At 37.5% G+C, this 22,078-nt stretch overlaps 1 protein-coding gene and 1 pseudogene across 3 annotated transcripts in view; one reads left to right on the top strand and one right to left on the bottom strand.

The window, feature by feature from the left end:
- NLGN1 (neuroligin 1) overlaps nucleotides 1-22,078 on the top strand; it is a 786,357-nt gene that overhangs the window by 521,376 nt on the left and 242,903 nt on the right. The gene's annotated exons all lie outside the window — the stretch shown is intronic.
- Nucleotides 12,786-14,861, bottom strand: LOC138429550 (zinc finger protein with KRAB and SCAN domains 2 pseudogene; annotated as a pseudogene).

The following is a 22,078-nucleotide window of genomic DNA, read 5'->3' as shown; positions in this document are numbered from 1 at the left end:
TTATTAATGATTTTAATGATAAATAATGATTATTTAATTAATTAATGATTAATTAATGATAAATAGGTGGAATTTATAGAGTTTTAAATATTTCTATCTTCATGCTGAAAGAAATATTAGATAAAATAGAAATGTTAAAAAAACTATAAAATGTCATTAGATGAGAAATTCTTGTATTTTTCTCTGCCTTTACTTATTTACTTATTTTCTCTGCCTTTATATTTAACTTATAAGCACGAAATAAGATTACTATATTCTGAATATATATTCAATGCATTCACTGCATAGAATATATATATTCTAAGTGCATTAGAATGTAATCAAGTTGCCCTAATTTTAAATATTGGCTGCATTGTAAATACAAGTATACTTCATTTAATTGCATTTAACAGATATTATGCTAAGAGTCAGACATGACTGAGCGACTTCACTTTCACTTTTCCTTTCATGCATTGGAGAAGGAAATGGCCGCCCACTCCAGTGTTCTTGCCTGGAGAATCCCAGGGACAGGGGAGCCTGGTAGGCTGCTGTCTATGGGGTCGCACAGAGTCGGATACAACTGAAGTGACTCAGCAGCAGCAGCAGCAACAGATATTGCATTTTTTATAAAGTGAAGTTTTGTGCAACCTAGTGTTGAGCAGGTTTATCGGTGCCATTTTTCCAATAGCATTTGCTTGTATCCTGTTTCATATGTTGGTAATTTAGTAATACTTTTTAATATTTCAGACTTTTTTTATTATTATATTGGATTCAGTGATATGTGGTCAGTGATCTCTGTTTGACATTACTTCTGTAATTATTTTGGGGGTGTTGCAAACCATGCCTATATATACAATTGACCAAAAATATAGATGGCCAAACCAATAAGATGGCAAGTGACAGATGTTGCTGTCTGATCTGACTGCTCTACCAACCTGCCGTCCCCCTAATCTCTCTCCCTCACCTTTGGCCTCCCTAATCTCCGAGACACAACAGTACTGAAATTAGGCCAATTCATAACTCTAAAATGGCCTTTAATTTTCAAGTGAAAGGAAGAGTCACACATCTGTCACTTTAAATAAAAAGCTAGAAATAATCAAGCTTAGTGATGAAAGTATGTTCAAAAACTGAGGTGGGAAGAAACCCGAGACCTCTGGAACCAGAGTTAGTTAAGTTGTGAATTCTAAGGAAAACCTCTTGAAGAAAATTAAAAGTGCTACTCCAATGAGCGCAAAAATGATAAGGAAGATATGTATATAGCCTTATTGCTCATGTAGAGAAAGTTTTAAGGGTCTGGATAGAAGATTAAACAGTCACAGCACTCCCTTAAGCCAAAGCCTAATCCAAAGCAAGGCCCTAACTCTCTTCAGTGTGGTGAAGGCTTAGAGAGGTGAGGAAGCTGCAGAAAAAAAGTTTGAATATATCAGAATGTTGATTCATGAGGCTTAAGGAAAGAAGTCGTCTCCATAACATTAAAGTGCAGGTGAAACAAGTGCTAATATAGAAGCGATGGGAAGTTATCCAGAAAATCTACCTAAAATATTTAATGAAGAGTTTCAGCGTAGATAAAACAGACATATTGAAAGAAGATGCTATGTAGATTTTCATAACTAGAGAGGAAAAGTCAATGCCTGGCTTCAAAGCTTCAAAGGGCAGGCTGACTCTCTAGTTAGGGGCTAATGTAGCTGGTGACTTTAAGTTGAAGCCAGTGCTCACTTATCATTGGCTACACCTAGGGCCATTAAGAATTATGCTAAATGGATTCTGTCTGTGCTGTATAAATGGAACAGAGCCTGGATGACAGTACATCCATTTACAGCATGTTTTCCTGAATATTTTAAGCCCACTGTTGAGACCTACTGCTCAAAAAAAAAAAAAAAGAAAAAAAGATTTCTTTCAAAATACCAGTGCTCATTGTCAATGTACTTGGTCACTCATGAGCTCTGATAGTGATGTACAGTGAGACTAGTGTTCCTTTCATGCCTGCTAGCACTACATCCATCCTGCAGCCCATGAATCAAGGAGTACTTTCAACTTTCAAGTCTTATTATTTAAGAAATAAATTTCTTAAGACTACTGCTGCCATAGATAGTGATTCTGCTGATGGATCTAGAAAAAGGAAGTTGAAAACCTTCCAGAAAGTATTCACTATTATAGATGCCTTTAAAAACATTCACAGTTCATGACAAAGGGTCAAAATAAGAACATTAACAGGAATTTGCAAGAAGATGATTCCAACTTTCATTAATGACTTTGAAGAGTTCAAGTCTTCAATGGAGGAAGTACCTGTAAATGTGGTAGAAATAGAAAGAAAACTAAAATTAGAAGTGGAGCCTGAAGGTGTGACTGAGTTGTTCCAATCTCATGATTAAACTTGAATAGATAAGGAGTTACTTCTTATGGATGAGCAAAGAAAAGTGGTTTCTTGAGATGGAATCTACTTCTAATGAAGATGTTGTGAAGATTCTTAAAATGACAACAAAGGCTTTAGAATATTACTACATAAACTTAATTGATAAAGCAGTGGCAGAGTTTAAAAGGATTGACTCCAGTTTTGGAAGAAGTTTTACTGTGGATAAAATGCTATCAAACAGCATTGCATGATACAGAAACATTGTGAAAGGAAAAGTCAATCAGCACAGCAAACTTCATTGTTGTCGTATTTTAAGAAATTGCCTTAGCCACCCCAACCTTCAGCAATCACCACCTGATCAGTCAGCAGTCATAAACATCCAGCCAAGACCTTCCATGAGCAAAAGGATTATAGCTTGTTGAAGGCTCAGATGATGGTTAGACATTTTAGCAATAAAATATGTATTAGTTAAAGCATATATATATATTTAGACATAATGCTATTGCACCCTTAATAGGCTATGATGAAGTATGAACATAATTTTTATATGCAGTGAAAAACAAAAAAAAATTCATGGAGCTTGCTTATTTTGATATTGACTTTATTACAGTGGTCTGGAACTGAACCCACAATATTTATGAGGTACACTTGTATATTTTTATGAAGTACACATTTTTTTCATTTCCCTCAAGTTAGTGAGAAGTCAAGATTCCATTAACAGAAATTCACTTTACAGTAAACCCCACGATTACATGTCTATTCTATCAAGTAAAGGATTACAGTTTTAGCCAAGGTCAGATAGACAGTTCTATATATAAATGAGATGGTGACTGAGAATTGAGATATGGGTTAGGATTTAGTGATAGATTGAGAATTGTCCAAATTCAGTTATTGTGTTGATACCATATGCACATACCATTATATTTGCTTGAGAAGACTGTAAAAAAAAAATTATAGACAATTCCCATCCTTTGGGATTTTACAATCTGATAGGAAGGATAAGAAATGATTAAATCTTAAGCATACACATATACCTACACACACAAGTACACAGTATGTATCAAGTAAATATAAAGAACAGCCAGATAAGACAGTGTGCCACTGAGCATCTGGAGACCTTGTACCAAGTTCTATCCCTATCACTGTGTTGTTTGTACAGCTAAATATTTTTTATTCAAAATGTTAATTTTTTGTTTTAGTCTTCCAAAATATTGAAGATAGTAAAAAATAGATATAATTTACAAGTTATTTCCTTCAGATGAAGGTAGTTGATGAAATTTATGTGAAGGAAAAATAATTTGAAACCATGTAGTACCCTGGGGTTCTAAATGGGCACTCTGAAATCTGAAATGTTTGCTATGTGTAGGCAAAAATTGGAATATGAGCTTTCTAGAAGGCAATAAAAAGAAGATTTGATCAAGTTTACCATTTGAAAGATCTAAATAAAGCAGTTGCACAAGAAGAAACTCATCTATTCTCAGAACTTGGCAAGAGGAGATGTGTTAAACCTACCCTCAGGAAGAGACATTGTAGGACAGAGTCAGCATCCTCAACTCATCATTGCTACAATACGGCAGACTTCCTGGGGTTGATTCTATGACACCCCTCTAGATGGGCTGCTGGTTTAATATTAACTGATCTAAAAATCAGTTATGTAGTTTTGGGCTGGCCCCTTACCCTTGCCAAGCTTTAGTTTCCTTAGGTGCACAGTGAGAGAATTAGATTGATTTAGAGGATAAATTTCAGCTTAATGCGCCAAAGAGAGGTTAAGTCATTGGTGTCAAAGAGTCTCTGGGGAAAAGGTGTGAATTTGGTCACATATAAGTTGATATCCTCCCAGAAACATTAAAGAGACTATTGGAAGTGGGGTAACAGAGAATGAGCAGGGCTGGAGAAAAACTTGTAGGTAGTATTGTGTGTCACACATTAGAGCTGTGAGTAAAAGAACTCCTCCTGGAGACAGTATATAGGTAAGAGACAAGAACCAATCTATAAAGGAGTATCTGAGAGTCCACATGGAATGCCAGGATTAAGAGATGAAAGAGGAACCAACAAAAATAATAGAGAAAAACAGAGTTCAAGAATTTTAAAAGAACGTTAAATGATGATCTTGTGAATGGTAATGAAAAATAACGCTTGAGGATAAGATACAGTAATAAGTATGATGCAATACAATTAATGAAATCAAATTAAATACATAAAGAACTTTGTTAGATAAAGACTTATAGATACTAGTTACTACAAAAAGCTTTTAAAAGTACTAGGGAAAGAGTTATTGCTACAAAGATATTTTATGTTGTATGAATCTGATAAGTAAAAAAGAGAAATAATACATTAGACTATCATAAACACCAAAAGACAAGCAAAAATTTCTGCACCTTTGAAACAGATAGATTCCAGCTGACTCACAAATCCAGAATGAAGTTCATATAAGTAGAAGCACTGGAAATGATCCCCAAGGAGCAAAAGTGACAGGACTAGTGCATGGAGAGGGGGGCAGAAATGTGATTTTGAGCATCAGAAACAGTGGGGACAAAGACTTGTTGAGTGGAAAAGCTTGAGACTTTGAGGAAACACCTAGTAACTCTATTGGTCACATAGAATATTCATATATTGATATAAGGCAGCAGTTATTGATATATTTGAAAAGTTAGATTGAGACACTCAAATGCTGGTGTGAGAAAAGTCAATGTATTGGATGATAGGAAGCTACTGAAGTTTTTGAGCCAGTAAATGGCATGAGCAGAGAAGTTCTTCAGGAAGACACATCCTGACCATAATAGGATAAAACAGAGCAGATTAGAGTCAAAAGAATGGGAAGTCTCAGAGGAAGTCCAGTTGTGGCAACAGCATATGTAGATGGCCTGGACTAGGGGGAGTCATAGCAGGAATGGGAAGAAGGGGATTGAGAGGGCTAGCCAGCACACTTGGCCAGGGATTGAATGTCAGTTTGTAACTATTAGAAAATGACTGTGTGAATGAAGGCTAATTCCCTATCTCCACTGCCATCTTTCTTTCTTAGTAAAAATGGATTACAGTGTTTTGCTTCTGCCTGTCTCAGAAATGCTGTCAGAATTGATTAGACATATTTTCCCAAAGTAATCTAAAGTGCTTTAATTCCTTGGAACTGGACACTATGTAAATACGATTATTCATTATGTGTAAAAGAGGAATACAGGATGATGGATGTGCCAAGCCTATACAAGAGGACTGTGTAAGAATATTGAGAGGGAAAGAAGCTGGATAATCAATATGGTGCTTAATGTGGAGGGCTAAAGACATTGGTAGAAGGATACTGAGTGAAAGGGAAATGAAAGAGGGTAATGTATTGGGGAGTTAAGACGCATGAAAGACAGTTATGTTACATTAAATAACGAAGAGAAAATGTCAGTTTTATGGATTCTCTGCTAAATATTAAGCAATAAGGAAAAAGTTTAAAAGTCATTTCATTTAGATCATTGGTATGGTTTATGGAAAGAGATGAAATTAGAACAGATTTACATATAGGTGTACATTCTAAATTTTATACCAAAGGTAGTCAGCACTTCTATGTACAGTCACATTAGAGAATAACTCTAGTGATTAGAAACCAACCATAGAGTTCAAAAGAATGGGCACTGATATAGGCTACTGGCATTGACATTAAGGAGGCAAATGTAAAGTACTCAGAAAAATCATTTTAGGATCAGGTTTTAGCTGATACTTGTATCAATAACCATGAAAAGAAAGGAATTCAATTCCATGAAACTGGGACTGTGAAATGTCTATTTTTTCAAATTTTCCTAGCATGATTGTGGATCACATTGACCTAATATTTATCACAGATTAAAAGTCTACAATCAACTCTTGGAACTTCTCGGGTGACACTAGTGGTGAAGAACCTGCCTGTCAGTGCAGGGCACATTAGAGACGCAGGTTTGATGCTTGGGTCAGGAAGACCCTCTAAGGAAGGCATGGCAAATCACTCTAATATTCATGCCTGGAGAATCCCCTGGCCAGGCTACAGCTGATAGGGTCACAAAGAGTCAGACACGGCAAAAGAGACTTAGCCCACACACACAATCAACTGTCAGGCAATAATGCATCATTTAGCATCAAATAAGCAAAGTCACTATTAGACAACTAATATTGTGGCTGCTTATAGAGAAGAAGCTCTGCTTGGGATTAAAAAGGTGAAGTTAATTATGTCAGTCTTTTGGGACTTCCGTCTTGGCATCTTTTTCAGCAAGAGTTTCTTTAAAGTTTTTCTTCTCTCAGCTGAAGGTGTCTTTTTAAAGTTAATTTTTATTAGACTATAGTTGCTTTATAATGTAATGTTAGTTTCTGCAAAATGAATCAATTATGCTTATACATATAGCCACTTTTTTAAGATTCTTTTCCCATAAAGGCCATTACAGAGTATTGAGAATAGTTTCCTGTGCTAATAAGTAGGTTCTTATTAGTTAGCTATTTTATATATAGTAGTTTGTATATGTCAATCCCAATCTTCAAATTTATCCCTCTCCCTTCTTATTCCCTGGTAACCATAAGATTGTTTTCTATATCTGTAACACTATTTCTGTTTCATAGATAAGTTCATTTATACCCTTTTTTCCTTTAAAGTGTACTCATGAATGTTGAAGAACATTCTAGACTCACAAGAGGGAAGCTATAATGGTGAAATGGGGACTAGAGTTATTGCTCTGAGGGTGAGAAGTGTCACTTCTGTCTGTTTCTCTGACCAGTTGAGCATGATAAGTCTCATTAGAGAAAGAAGAGAGGGCTAGGCTGAAAGGTTAGATATTGGGAAAAGGCTTGGCCAACTCTGGCATCCAACAGTCAGAAGCATTGTGAAGATACACCCTTCCCAGCGCTTCTCAGGATATTGTTAGTATAATTATCAGAAACTGTAGGTTTTTCACAGGGGTTTAAATGTGTGTGTGTGACATCACACACTGATCCCACAGTTTCCAAAAGAGTCCTATGAGATGCTAATGTTCCTTATATTTCCCTCATAGCCAAATGCAGGAGGTAAAGAACCCAGGGAGGCCTATGATTCCCTTCTTCTGGTTCTGCTGCACCAACTCTGCTTTACATGTTTTACTTGATGTGGTTCCAGGTATTATTACACTTGGAAATAAGATTCTGTTCTTAAGATGAAGTAACTAGGAGCTAAGAAATAACGTGACTCACCCAAGTTCCCACTGGTTTCCCATTTCGGAGCACCACCTGCTGTATTAGACCGATTTGTAAAGGGACCCATGTGGACTGAATTTCACAGCCCCAGTCTAAGAGACAGTAAATGAAGAGTTGGTAAGTCCCTCCAAAGAGTTGCCAAGCCTGGGGTTTTATTGATGAGACCGTTCCGTTCTCACCTTTGTTAGCTGGTCGGCCACCACGCAGACCAAGGAGAGCTCCCTTTTGCTTTGTGTGAATTGGCTTTTACTGTAGTAGAACTAACTGGCTGCAAGGCAGATTTCTTACAATCAATTTGGAATGGCTCTGACTTTCTCTTACCCTTATATGTGGCAATCAACTCTACATGGATGCCTGGAAGATGCTTCAGGGATTGGAGGATGTGAATGGGACAGAATAGCTTATAAACCAGGGCATGTCACAAAATCTAAAAGAAGAAAGTAATTATAGTACCCAGGGCTATAGGGAGAACTATGGAATCAGACTAATAGAAGGAGATGTTGCTTGAGAGTAAGTGGCATTAGCCTGTGTGAGAAGCTCAAAAAGAATATGGAATTATGCTTTTTGTGTCATTAAAATATTGATCCCACCTACTCAGAAGTTAAAAGTATATCCCTGGCAGACAGATGAACTTTCTATGTTTTTTTTTCTTTAATTGAGATGTAATTGCTTTACATTATTGTGCTAGTTTTTTTTACAATGAAGTGAATCAGCTATACGTATACATACATTGCCCTCCCTGCTGGATATCCCGCCCACCCCACCTCCATCCTACCCCTTTAGGTCATCACAGAGTGCCGAGTTGAGGTCCCTGTGCTATACAGCAGCTTCCCTCATATGCTTTTACTCTATCTAACTTTCTGTTTGTCTGGATAAAGATGCAGGGCAATACTATTGAAAAGAGATGTAGATTTATGTGCTTGACAATAATAGCTCCAGACATGGATTCTCTGCTTTTCTGGTGCCAGTAAAGACCCTCTTCTCCTCTGTGGAGAAATTTAGTTATTCATATAGCATAAACTGTTTTAACACTTAAGGCTCACAAACTCCAAGCAAATCTTCAGCAAGATGTTAATTTCTTTTTTTACTTGCAGTCTCACACTCATAATAAGATGTCACTGGACTCTTTTCCCTATGAACTGCTTTATGAATGTGCTGGGTTGGAGATGTAAAATGAAGTGTCATTACAATCTGGGGCAAAGAGAACGCATGTATGTATAGGAGAAAAATACTCAGTGCATGAGGCTGCAATCAATGTGTAAGTGAGACTGACACAATTCTGCCCTCTTTTGATAGCATGTTCTACTTTTCCTTTTCCTTCATAAGTATATAAATTATTTTCTCTGGATACCTCAAAGTTAACAAGAAAATTGATGTGTTTTTTTTTTAAATTAAGCAAGGAATATACTTGAGAACAGGACTTCCCAGATGGCACTAGTAATAAAGAACCCACCTGCAATGCAGGAGTTGTAAGAGATGTGGGTTCAGTCCCTGGGCTGGGAAGATCCTCTGTAGAAGGAAATGTCCACCCACTCCAGTATCTTTGGAAAATCCCATGGACAGAGTTACAGGCAGGCTACAGCCTATGGGGTTGCAAAGAGTCAGACACGACTAAGCAACTTAGCAGGTTCATACTTGACAGTGGACTTCCTTGGTGGTTCAGATGGTAAAAAATGTGCCTGCAATGCAGGAGACCTGGGTTTGATCCTGGGTTGGGAAGATCCCCTGGAGAAGGGAATGATATTCCCTCCTACTTCAGTATTCTTGCTTGGGAAATCCGATGGAGAGCCTGGCAGGGTATAGTCCATGCGGTTGCAAAAGAGTCAAACATAACTGAGTGATTAACTTCTACTTTTCATGCTTGAGAATACATAATTTGTAATAAATATCAATACTAAAAAACCCATGATGCAAAGTTCTCTGGAACCTGTTCATTTTTTAACTTGAAGTGAATAGCCATATTTCTTCTTATAGCATATAATTTAATGCATTAAATAGGGTACTGTACAGATATTTTTTAATATGGTAATAAAAATCAAATGGAACCAACCAAATTCATATTATGGTGAACCTTGAGGCTAATATTTTACTATGTCATTTATTTAAACTCTCATGTTACTAGTCATTAATAAGAGAATGGTGAGATAATTAGGTGCTTCTAGTAGAGGGTGTACAGTTTAAGCATCTGTGTCACTGACACTAATGACTGATATCTGTGAGATTTTCAGTACTGCAAATCTGACAACAAAATTCACAACCAATAGACTTCTAGAGGATCCCCAATTTGGCTTAATCACCAGAGATTATTATATTATAGTACCAACTGCTTTGTGAAAATAGCAGCAATACTCTATCAAAAATGCTTCTAACAAAATAGATGTCACAATAATGTTTTATAGCTAGTTAATCACTACCTTATCCAGGGAGAAACATTACAGAATGAGGCTATTTGTACTCCATGCCTACTCTTATACTATTCCCAAAGCACACGTGTAAGAATTTTTAGAGTTATAGCAATCTGTCAGAGCAATATTATTTTTAGGGGGATAGTGTAATGTGGAAGAAAGTACCTTGAAATCAACATTAAAAGCCAAAAAAAAAAAAAAAAAAAAAAGCTTGGGTGTGTCTCCTGCCTTCAAGACTTAATATCATGCAGTGAGGGACAAATTTCTCACTCTTCCTGAGCCTCAGTCTGCTCATCAAAAACCAGATTGGAGTTCCTTGTTCCACTCAGGTTTCAGTGTCATTATGATGATTAAATATGGTGATGAAATTGAAAGAATTTTGCAAACTGTGAAGCAAAATCATTGTTTTAATTTTAAAAATGTATGCCTCTAGTGGGCTTACAAACACAATTTCACTAATTACCATACTAATTATAAGTGCACCTTTTGACACTGCCTATATAGTTTTGACATCATATTTATAGTACGTTTTCCAATTGGTTTTACTGGACTTTTATTAGTTTGAAATCATTCTAAGTAAACCAGTGATGCAGATGCTTAAACTGTACACCCTCACACTCTATGAGAAAGACTCTATGATTATCCCTTCTTTAAAGATGCAGAATTTAAAGCTTAACAAGGTTAAATAATTTGCCCAAGGAAATCTGAGCAAAGACCTATCCCTAGAAATCAGGCTCTTAACCATGATAACTTGCAGCCTATTTTCCTAGAAAAACATTTAGATAATTTACCCTGATGTAATAAGTGTATCAGGTGGTTCCTAATGTCTGCTTTCTCCCCTTTTCATGCTACACTCTCTTTCAAATGTATTTTCTTACTAAGAGCAGAATAGTTTTTCTTGCTCTCTTTTATAGATTCAGGTTTTGGAGGTTCTGAAATCAAGTCATATGGATGGGAACAAAGATAGACTGGAAGATCTTTTTTAATCTTTGCCGTCTGAGAATAGTTTTTTCCTTTTATTGAATTATATGTAATACAGAATTATCATTCATATGTCATTTAAACAGTCTACTTGGGCTTTTTCCTACTAATTCAGGGTTATAATTTTCTTAAAAGATAAGTAAACCATACATCTTTCATTGGAGTGGGTTTTACTTTCAATACAAAGGGGAATTCAAAGTTCTCACTATAGAAGTTCTCTGAGACTAGTATATATAATGGGATTTTTATGGATACTCCTCGAAGATAAATGGCCATTTCTGTTTCTATTTTTCTGTAATGAACCATTTAATAAAACATTAAATTTTTCTATGTCATTTGCTAATAAGCTCAAGTGCTATATTTTAGACTTAAGAAAACCATTCTCCTTTCAGGCATTTTAATAAATTGAGAAACCTTGTCATTTATTATGGTAAACATGAACTTCATCAAATTAATAATAAAGGACTTCTAATTTATCTTTGGTTGCTTTCATTTTCTCGGGGATGCAGTTTTTATAATATGACTTTTAAGTCATGTATATATATATTTTTTCATTTTTCTACATTAAGATTAATTATTTGCTGATTGACAGTTTGAGTTGAGTCCTATTTTCCTCCTGCCTAATTACATCTAATCATTTTGTTATCCTTCTGTAATTTCATGACAACTCTACTGAAAGTATTGTGACTGTAGATTGATGTTACACAGCCTCTTATATTCTTGTGATTTAGGGCCTATTAATGGCAGACTGGGGAAAAAATAACAAGAACTTAATTGGTTTTAAATTGGCCTTAAATTGTAATTAGAGGAGAAGAGAAGTAAGTCATAACTTAGGTGTTTTTTTTATCACAACAAAATTTAGAGGCATTAATATGTCAGGGCACTGTTTTTGTGGGGGGAAGGGAAACTTCCTAGTAATTAGACATGTGTTAATGCTGCAGTGCTTAGCAGAAAAAGAAGCCAGCACATGTGAGATGCTGATGAACCTTAATTTGCAGGGACTCTGAACATCTCATACTATGAGTCCAGCTCTAGGTCTGACGATAGCCGGGCAGAAAGGTGAACATATAATTATATATATATATACACACACAAAACCTTTCACCAAGACACAGGACATAAAATTGAGTTGCTTGGCAGCTGGATTTGAGGAATGCCCCTCCATGTAGTTTTCTAATCCTTAAATATTTTTGTTATATATTATTGTTATATAATTATATATACACCTCCTTATACATTATTATTACCACCGATAGCCAGCTCTGGCTCAAGTAACCTTGATCCTGCAATGGTCTTGGTTTGGATGTCCATGGGAGGGCAGTCTGGTTGCCACATCTGTCATCTGTTGATTCTCCAGAGTTGTTTCTGGTCATCTAACTTGCTAAGTTGGGGTCTGTTTTTTGTTCCCTTCAACTGTCCATCTAAATCTGTTGCAAGCCTCAATCAAAAAAAAATGACCTTCTAATATGGAGAAGAGTCATCTTCAGTCAAGGAAATTATTGTTACTACATTTGCTAGATATAATTATAAAATTAGATCCCCTGGGGGGGTGGTAAATTATTTCCTTTAATTTGCTAAAACCTCTTACCTCTTTTACAGTAGAAAGGAGATAGTCTCAGATGATGAAAAGAAATCCTTGTGAAGTCAAAAATAGAAGAAAGAGTAAAATATTTGGATTAGTATTGCTTGCGAGTATTGGATTAGTATTACAAGGAGAGGAACAGACTAATCAAGTAAGAGACAGAGGTGAGAACAGGATCCAAGCCTTTAGCTTATTTATACTCTCAAGCTTATCTTGGGAATGACACTTTATAGCTAAGAAAAGATTGCTTCCGAGAGTGAGATCAGGGTAAAATGGCCAAGTGGATGGTTAGGAAGAGAAGAGCTCATCATCATGAAGTCTGCCTGAAGTCATCAGCCTTCCCCTTCCTTGAGGGGGTTCTCCGGGGAGCGGAATACTGGCAGGGTGGCAGCAGCTTTTCTCTCAGGTGAACCTTGCGATGTTTGATCAGCACAGAGCTCTTGCCGAAGTGTCTGCCACACTGGGTGCACCCATAGGGCTTCTCCCGGGTGTGTACTCGCCGGTGCTCGCGAAATCTCGTACCGTTATTGAAACTTTTCTCATAGTCCACACACTTGTAGGGATTCTTGCCCGTGTGGACACTCTGGTGGGTGCGAATGTTGGTGAAGCTCCTCCCGTACTCTCCGTACGGGTAGGGCTTCTCTCCAGTGTGGGTTCTCTGATGTATAATGAGACTCAAGCTCTGGCTGCAGCATTTCCCACACTCTCCACCTGTGTAGGTTTTCTCCCCTGTGTGAATTCTCTGGTGGGCACCAAAGTTGGAGGAGTCGTTAAAGCTTTTCCCGCAGTTGAGACATTTAAAAGGTTTTTCTCCCGTGTGGATTCTTTGGTGTCGCACTAGACTCCTGCTTCTGCCGAAGCACTGCCCACAGACACTGCACTTAGAAGGGTTTTCCTTCTGGTGGGTCAGGCGGCACATGAGACGCACACTCCTTCCAAAGCTTTCTCCATATCTGAGGAGCCGGAAGGGCCTCTTCCCCACAAGAGGCCTCTGATGCACTAGGGCTTTCCCCAAATCTCGAAGCTGAGGCACCAGTCTTCCCTGTCCGATTCCATGAAGGTTTTCCCACTGTCTTCCTGAGATGCAATCCCTTTTACGACATTTACCTGGATCAACATTCTGGAAAACGACCCTTTTAGACTTTTCTATGAATGTCCTATGCTGCTCCATGTCCTTACAGATTACCTGTGTTGCATCGTCTTTGATACTACTTGCAATTTCAAAATCACTCAGGTTTTGCAGTAAACCTGGAGGTCCCTGGAATTCTGGTTCTTTTTTTTTTTTTTTTACTTTATTTTACTTTACAATACTGTATTGGTTTTGCCATACATTGACATGAATCCACCACGGGTGTATACAAGCTCCCAATCCTGAATCCCCCTCCTACCTCCCACCCCATATCATCTCTCTGGATCATCCCCATGCACCAGCCCCAAACATCCTGTATCCTGTATCGAACATAGACTGGCACTTCGTTTCTTACGTGAGAGTATACATGTTTCAATGCCATTCTCCCAAATCATCCCACCTTCTCCCTCTCCCTCAGACACAAAAGAGACACATGTATAGAATGGAATTCTGGTTCTCTTATGATTTCCTCCTCACTCATTCTCCTGCTGCCAGTCTTCAACAAGCGCCTCCTGGGAATCCTCCTCAAGTTCCCAGCCTGTAGGTTCCTTAGGTTCAATTTCCATGTCGTCTCTTTCTTGAACTGAGGGTGATGGGGCGTCTTCTGGGGAGCTGATGGGAGAAGCAGATGCCTGAGAGTTAATCAGGGCATCTATCTCCTTGTAGAATCTGCAGGACTCTAGCCCATGACTATTTTTCACTTTGCGGTAACTCTTCTGAAGGCTTTTGAACTTGGTCTGGCACTGTTCTGGAGTTTGGAGGAAGCCATACTCTCGCAGCTGCTCAGCCACGGCCCCATACAACTTGCTCTTCTGATGACAGGCTTGCAGCGCTTCATAAAACCAAGTCTCATGGAGGGTGTCAAGGAAAGTCTTGGTTTCCTCGTAGCCCCTGTGCACACCACTCAGGTTTTGAAATATGACAGGGCCACCATGAAGCTCAGGCTTCCGGGTAAACTCAACGCCCATTTCATCACCATCAGACTCCTCTGCAGCTTCTTCCTCCTCCACCATATTGATCTGTTCTAGATTAATTAGCACTGATGCCAGTTCTCTTCTGTCTGGGGAGAGACAGAATCTCCCTTGGCTTATCTGTGGATGAAACATGTGCTGCAGGATTCAACAAAGCGCCCATGTCCTCAAAGAAGGCACAGGGTTCTAGCACATGGCCATTTCTCACTTTTCAGTAACTCTTCTGCAGATTTTTGAACTTGGTCCGACACTGTTCTGGTGTTCGGAGGAAACCACATTCTCGCAACCGTTACTAATCCAATACCATGATAGTGACTGTGATTTTGAGGGAAGAGAGTTGTAGCTAAAATTTCTTTGCATCTTTAGTGAAGTGACTGTAGAATGCAATAACCATACAGATGGCAAATGGTAACAAGGCAAGTAAGAATATATTTACCGGTGTTTTTTATGCCTTCTTTGTCAGGTGAATGAGCTCAGAATCTTTTATATCATTATTCATGTAAAAGCAGGATGTGTGTGGGGAATTAGGCAGAGAGGCAGTTTTTATTTTCACAGTTGACTTTTTAGAATTATGAAAACTTCACTTCTTTAACTCCATTTGCTTGTACATCGTTTTGACACATTGTGTAATGAAATTTTATGGCAAAGTAAAGCATTTATACTGGAAAGTACCTGTTTCAGTTAAATTAGATAAAAGCACATGAATTGGACATCATTCCCATTCCACTGCAGATGAATCTCACTTTCACAGAATTTGGAAAAGAGCATTAAGAGTGCTATGTTATAGCACTAATAAAGAGATTTATGTATTTCATCTTGCTTCTTTCATGCCATTTCCCAGAGCCCATGAAATTGCCTGAAACACAATAGGTAAATACTCATAAATATTTGTTGAAGAATTCTTAACTAAGTAGATGAATACTAATCAAAAACTACTTGACTATATGGCAAGTCAACTTGCACATATATATTTTAAACATTAATAAAATATTATTCTCCCATCACTAATTTTAACTGACCTATTTCTGCCAGAAGGTGTGAGGATAGTCTGGAAATGCATCTGTGTATTGCATGATTACTGCAGAAAAAATGTATTCCTTACAGTAATCTATGCCATTTTTTGAAAAATTTTAAAGCAGCAAATTTCTACACAGGAATATCTAAAGCACTGAATTTGTCAATACTTCCTTGTCTATAGATAATTTCTAGTACCAATGGTTCAGCATATCCTTGGGCAAGATATTGAGAATTTTTAAAGCAAATGCCAGGTCTTTCACATTCAACCCTGCAGGCTTGAGGATGAAATGTGAATAATCTGATCTACAAATATATTCACAAATGTATGTAATAGCTGTATGTAGAGAGAATATGAGCAGTTTCCCATTGCTGTTTAATACTTTTCTGAGCTTCCACAATGTGCCTGGTGCTAACTGGGGCACCTCAATTATTCTCCATCTGTGCTCGCTACCAAACCTGCCAGCCATCATACTGCTTGGGCCCTGAAGCCTACGGCAGAGAGCCTGGCAGGGTAAATGGTGCAATCTAGTATTTCTTCCTGGGTAGTCTTGCTAGTTAATCTAGTAAAGGGATCTCTTTGTGCCCAGTATTGACTTAGAGCATGAAATAAAGCCATGGGTTAGCCTGGCCTCAAAGGCAACTTTGCATAGAAGAGATACTATGTTGAAATTCCACATAGGAGTATTTTCAGTGCCAATGGGATAGGATGGCTTACGAGCAAAACGGCTGTAAATGAAGGTGTTCTAGGGGAGTGTGGGGGAAGTTTAATGATCAAACTTTTGAATAGATTATACAATGCATCAGCCTCTACTCCCAGTTTTGCTGTTGTTGTTTAGTCACTGTGTCATGTCAGACTCTGTGACCCCATGGACTGTAGCCTGCCAGGCTCCTCTGTCCATGGGATTTACCAGACAAGCATACTGGAGTAGGTTGCCATTTCCTTCTCCAGGAGATCGTTCCTACCTAGGGATCAAACCTGCATCTCCTGCTTGGAAGGTAGATTCTTTACCACTGAAGCTCCTGGGAAGCCATTCCCAATGTTCTGTTCAGTTCAGTTCAGTTCAGTTGCCCAGTTGTGTCTGACTCACTTCCTATTAAATAGTGTGCTATATCAAATCAGATAGACTTTTCTGCAAAAACCTTGGGGAAACCATATTTACAGTTGGTGAAAATGAAAACCTATGACTTCTGGCAATATTTGAATCAAGTCATATGCCTTGTGACTTAAGATGACCCCAGGTTGTTTCATTAGAATCCATTGAAGTGGCAAGCTCTGAGCAGTAAGCTCTACATGGATTATTATTCCTAATTCTTTCAATAACTACCCAGGTTAGTTGTTATTCCTAACTGATAGGAAGAAACTGAGGCACAGAGAAGTTAAATAATTGTGCTGAGTTTGCATGGCTATAAAACATCTAAGCTGGAGATTTGAACCTGGCTGTATATGACAGTATAACTCACATTCTTGTACACACTGTGTCTAAGGACTCAAAGCCCTTATGGATTTAGAACTGATTTCTGTGACTTCTGAATTCTCATCTTTGTCCTCTTTAAAATTGCTGGTGAGTGTGTGGGTTGGAGGAAAAATTACTTAGCTCTCCTAAGGACATAGAAACTAGTCATCATGGTACCACCAATGTTGGACTGCTGCTGCTGCTGCTGCTAAGTCCCTTCAGTCGTGTCTGACTCTGTGCGACCCCAGAGACAGCAGCCCACCAGGCTCCCCCGTCCCTGGGATTCTCCAGGCAAGAACACTGGAGTGGGTTGCCATTTCCTTCTCCAATGCATGAAAGTGAAAAGTGAAAGTGAAGTTGCTCAGTCGTGTCAGACTCTTAGCGACCCCATGGACTGCAGCCTACCAGGCTCCTCTGTCCATGGGATTTTCCAGGCAAGAGTATTGGAGTGGGGTGCCATTGCCTTCTCCTAGAGGCCTCCAATTCAGAGTTATTTTTATTTTTCATTTCTCTTTCCACATGGTACTCAGTATATACTCTATAATAAAAACTTTAGTTGGGGGACTATGTTAGGGGGAGCAGTGAATTGGAATGTTTTCCCTTTTCCAGCTAAACCTGAACAAGCCATTCTATCTCATATGTTAGCAGATCATATAACTTCTACCATGTATAAACTGGACTTTTTGAACTGATGTGAAAATAGAGAAAGAGGAAAAAAGAGGAAGGGCAGGAAAAGAGAAAATGGGAAACAAACCCTGGAAATGATTCAAAAGTACAAAAAGAAGAATCAGAACATGTATTCTCCTCTACTTTCCTTGAGCAGTAAGATTTAAAGCAAGTAGAAATAAACATTTCCTTGAGGCTCTTTCCTTTTACTCTCGCTCCCCAAGCAAATGTTCATTTTTCTTGAAGGAGATTGCTGATCAGAATCAAATTCTCCCTTCCTCTTTCTTGCACATCCCATCCTGCCCTACAATTCAACTTGCTTACTCCTACACCTTCAAGATTCCTCCACTTTCAGTCAATCAATCATGAGAAGAGCCATGCTGTAATTTTGTGCTTTTCACATTCTTAACTTACTTTACAATGGGATTTTGAGGTGCTTTTTGCTGGCTTGAGCTGATAAGAAAAAAATATATATATAAGAGCGTTGGCTTCTTGAGGTTACATCAATGTTGTGAATTATATAATGAAATCTGTCTGGGTGGAATTCTAAGGCTATTATCCTCCTAGCACTGAGATAGGACACCAAAAGAACTGTTTAGGATCTCTTAGCCATTTATAGCTTGATAAGTCAGTTTCTCTTCCTCTTAAAAAAAGGTTTGTTGAGAGCTAGTTATTCAACTTACCACATTGTCAATATTTTGCATTATCAGCCCTTGGGGAACACATTAAATCCTAAGGTATGATTTCTCCATAAGGTTATTCTGCCTCTTAAATGAGGTCTCAATATCTATTCTAGTGGTGTTTGAAAAGTTTTCACTTGGGATCTTCTGTGACCTTGGTGTTGTGTGCCATTTGTGCATCATTAAAAGGTGGTAATGAAGTTCTGCCGCACACAGATTGTAAAAGGTCAAGCAGAAAGTTAGGAGCCAATGAGGTTGGGAAGAAAAATTGTGCTTGCTGCAGAAGTTGAGGGATTCATTATATTGATGCTATGGGGTTTTCAGCAGAGTAATAACTGGGTTAGCAATAGAATGTAAATCTTCTCAGCCACTTAGTCTGAATCTGCTTCTTCTTGATTTGTGGGGATATATTTTTAACAGAGTACAAGGAAAGTCATTACACTCAGAGGAAAGCCAGTAGAACTGGTAAATGCACTATAGATGGTTCAGCCGTAAAGAAGAGTAGAACTGGAGGAATAAAGCATATCAACCTTCCTAGTTGCCACTCAAAGAATTATTGTCAACCCCTATGAAATAATTGTCTCAGAAGAACTTTGCATAAGTGATTACTTTTATTCTTAAAAGGATATACATTGTTGTTTTTATCTTCAGTAGTCCAGAAGTACAAATATAGCTAATTAAAATGTTTAAAATAATCAACAAAATTAATTAAATGGATTTGAGATAAAACATATTAAAATAGCAGCAGCTTCAAGCCAATTTATTAAGGACCAGTAAGACAGGGTAATGAGGTCCTGACTACTGTAAAAGGAAAAGAAACTCTAAAGTTACTGGTTCTCTACTAAATATTCTCTGGATGCATTTTCTTAAAATGGAATTCTAGAAATTATGTGCAAAAGTGCAGCAGTTGATTGCATGTCTCACAAGCTTACATATGGAGTGAAATAATTTCTTCTTTAAACAAGCCCCAAACCATCTGTTGACTTAAGTCAATTCTCTGAATTTTACTTGGAAATAATTGGAAGTCTAGATATTCTATAAGACTGGCTCAATGTGTTTATTTAATTTATTCATGAGGTTTTATATATGTGTATATGAGGGGAGAGGGATAAGTAACCTTTTTCTTCAGAAAGATAAAGAGTCAGTAAGATATGTCATAATATTAAGACTATTATTAGGCATTTCAACTTGACTCAAATCCATTGATTTAATTTGAATGATTTAAAAGTTTTAGAAAAATAAGAATGACTTTTTAAAAAGCTTTGAAATTTGGAAATGAAGGACAATGGGAAGTTACAGATAATTTTTTTTCAAAAACTTGTTTTGTTGTAATTATCAAGGGATAAAGTATTAGACTAAAATTTATGGTAGAAAAGCGACCTATAGTTTGATTTGCAGTAGGTGGCATTATGTTTTTATAAAAATTGATTTATTTTCTTTATCAAAACCTTATAAATGGCTTCCTCAGGCCAGGTGGAGTTTGAGTATCTCTCCAGTTCGGTTCAGTTCGGTTCAGTCACTCAGTCGTGTTTGACTCTTTGTGACTGCATGAATCACAGCACCCCAGGCCTCCCTGTCCATCACTAACTCCCGGAGTTCACCCAAACTCATGTCCATCTAGTCGGTGATCCCATCCAGCCATCTTCATCCTCTGTCGTCCCCTTCCCCTCCTGCCCCCAATCCCTCCCAGCATCAGAGTCTTTTCCAATGAGTCAACTCTTCGCATGAGATGGCCAAAGTACTGGAGTTTCAGCTTCAGCATCAGTCCTTCCAATGAACACCCAGGACTGATTTCCTTCAGAATGGACTGGTTGGATCTCCTTGCAGTCTCTCAAGAGTCAAGGGACTCTCAAGAGTCTTCTCCAGCACCACAGTTCAAAAGCATCAATTCTTCGGCACTCAGCTTTCTTCACAGTCCAACTCTCACATCCATACATGACCACCTGAAAAACCATAGCCTTATCTCTTGCCATCATTCAAATATAGTAATGCCAATATTTTAAAAAATTTTTATCCAAAAATTCTAACTAATTAAATATCAACTAAGAATTCAATGATTTGAAAGTGTTCCTTGAGAGGAAAGCAATAATTGGATGAATGGGAATGTTATATCACAGTCCTTTAGAACTAGAACTTCTATGCTTCATTCATTAATATAGTCTCATTGTTCAGAGGAGATAGATATTTTTTCTATCTAGATTTTTTTCTCCAAAATATAAATACTATTGAAGTCATTGTTTTTATGGTAAGGAAACATAGTCATTTATTGATATGTTATTTATTACTTTAAAACTGCTTTTTCTATTAAAATTTGTGTAAGCAAAGTACTTGGGTTACTAATTTAACACTGATTTAGCATTATAATTATGTGTAATAAATATTGCATTTATTATGTTTGCATCTAAGTATTACATTATATTAAATACTAATAATAGCATCCAGAGTCTTTTCTTGGCAGTGGTACCTATCTCATTTGTTTACTCATTTATTCTCTCATTCAACAGTTTCTTAGTAATTTCTATCAAGCTGTAGTAAGTTTCCCCTCAGAAAAGAGCCTATAATCTAGTAGAGAATTAGATATATAGGAAAATCAGTGCAAGCAAACATGGTAATGTATATAGTGCAAAGTACGAGTATACATATACCAAGTAGAATCATTGTCAAAAGGGTATCTTGCTATATCTAAGAAATCAAGGTGATTTTGAGAAATAAATAAGATAAGGTATGGCATTCAGAAAGCATTTATGGCTATGGGAGTAATTTGATACTATGCGTTAAGTATTTATTGAGGATCTACTATGTGCCACCCATTGTATGAGAGTCTTTAAGTATAAAGATAAAAACAGCAAGTTCCTTGCACTCAAAGTGCTTACTGCCAAGTAAAGGAGACAATAGAAGGATAGAGGAAATAAAATCATTACATCATTCCATAATAATAAATACTTAAATAAAACTATGCATCCTGCTTTTAGCAATCTGCAAAGGAGAGACTGATTATCTTCCTAAATGGATTGGGAAGACTTTACTGAAAAGATACAGTGGAGGAATAAGAAGCAACTTAGATGAATGGGAGTTTGCTGGACAAATAAAGTTGATCCAACGAGCAAGAATAAAAAATATACCAATAAGATGGTCTGAAAAATTATGGCAAAGGCACCTAATATTAAAGTATGAATTTCAGGGAAATGTCCCACAGTGAGTTAAAGAGATAGATAAGGTTGATCACACCATGAAATTTCTCAACATATGAGCACGCAAATTATTCTGAAAGACATAGATCTTTCTTTTTGATTTATAACATTATAGTTTTAAAATGGCATAGCAAAATAAAATTTCAATACAGTAGTCCCTTGAACAGAATGGTTTTGAAAAGCGTGAGTCCGCTTGTATGCTAGATTTTCTTCAATGGTAAACACTAGAGTACTACACAATCCATACTTGGTCGAGTCTGTGAATACAGAGGAACCATGAGTATGGAAGAAACTCAGGTACTCTGGAACAAGGGCTACCGAGGGTAGATTTTCAACTGTGCAAAGGGTTGGCACCCCTAACCCTCCTGTTGTTCAAATTTGAACTGTGTATCAATTTCACTCTAAGATATGACAAAATTAAATACAGTTAAGTCATGGGGTCGCAAAGAGTCGGACACAATTGAGCGACTGAACTGAACTGAACTGATAGAAGAT

This window comes from Ovis canadensis, chromosome 1 (genome assembly GCF_042477335.2).
Source record: "Ovis canadensis isolate MfBH-ARS-UI-01 breed Bighorn chromosome 1, ARS-UI_OviCan_v2, whole genome shotgun sequence".
NCBI classification, from domain to species: domain Eukaryota; kingdom Metazoa; phylum Chordata; class Mammalia; order Artiodactyla; family Bovidae; genus Ovis; species Ovis canadensis.
This window is presented reverse-complemented; position numbering and strand designations above follow the sequence as displayed.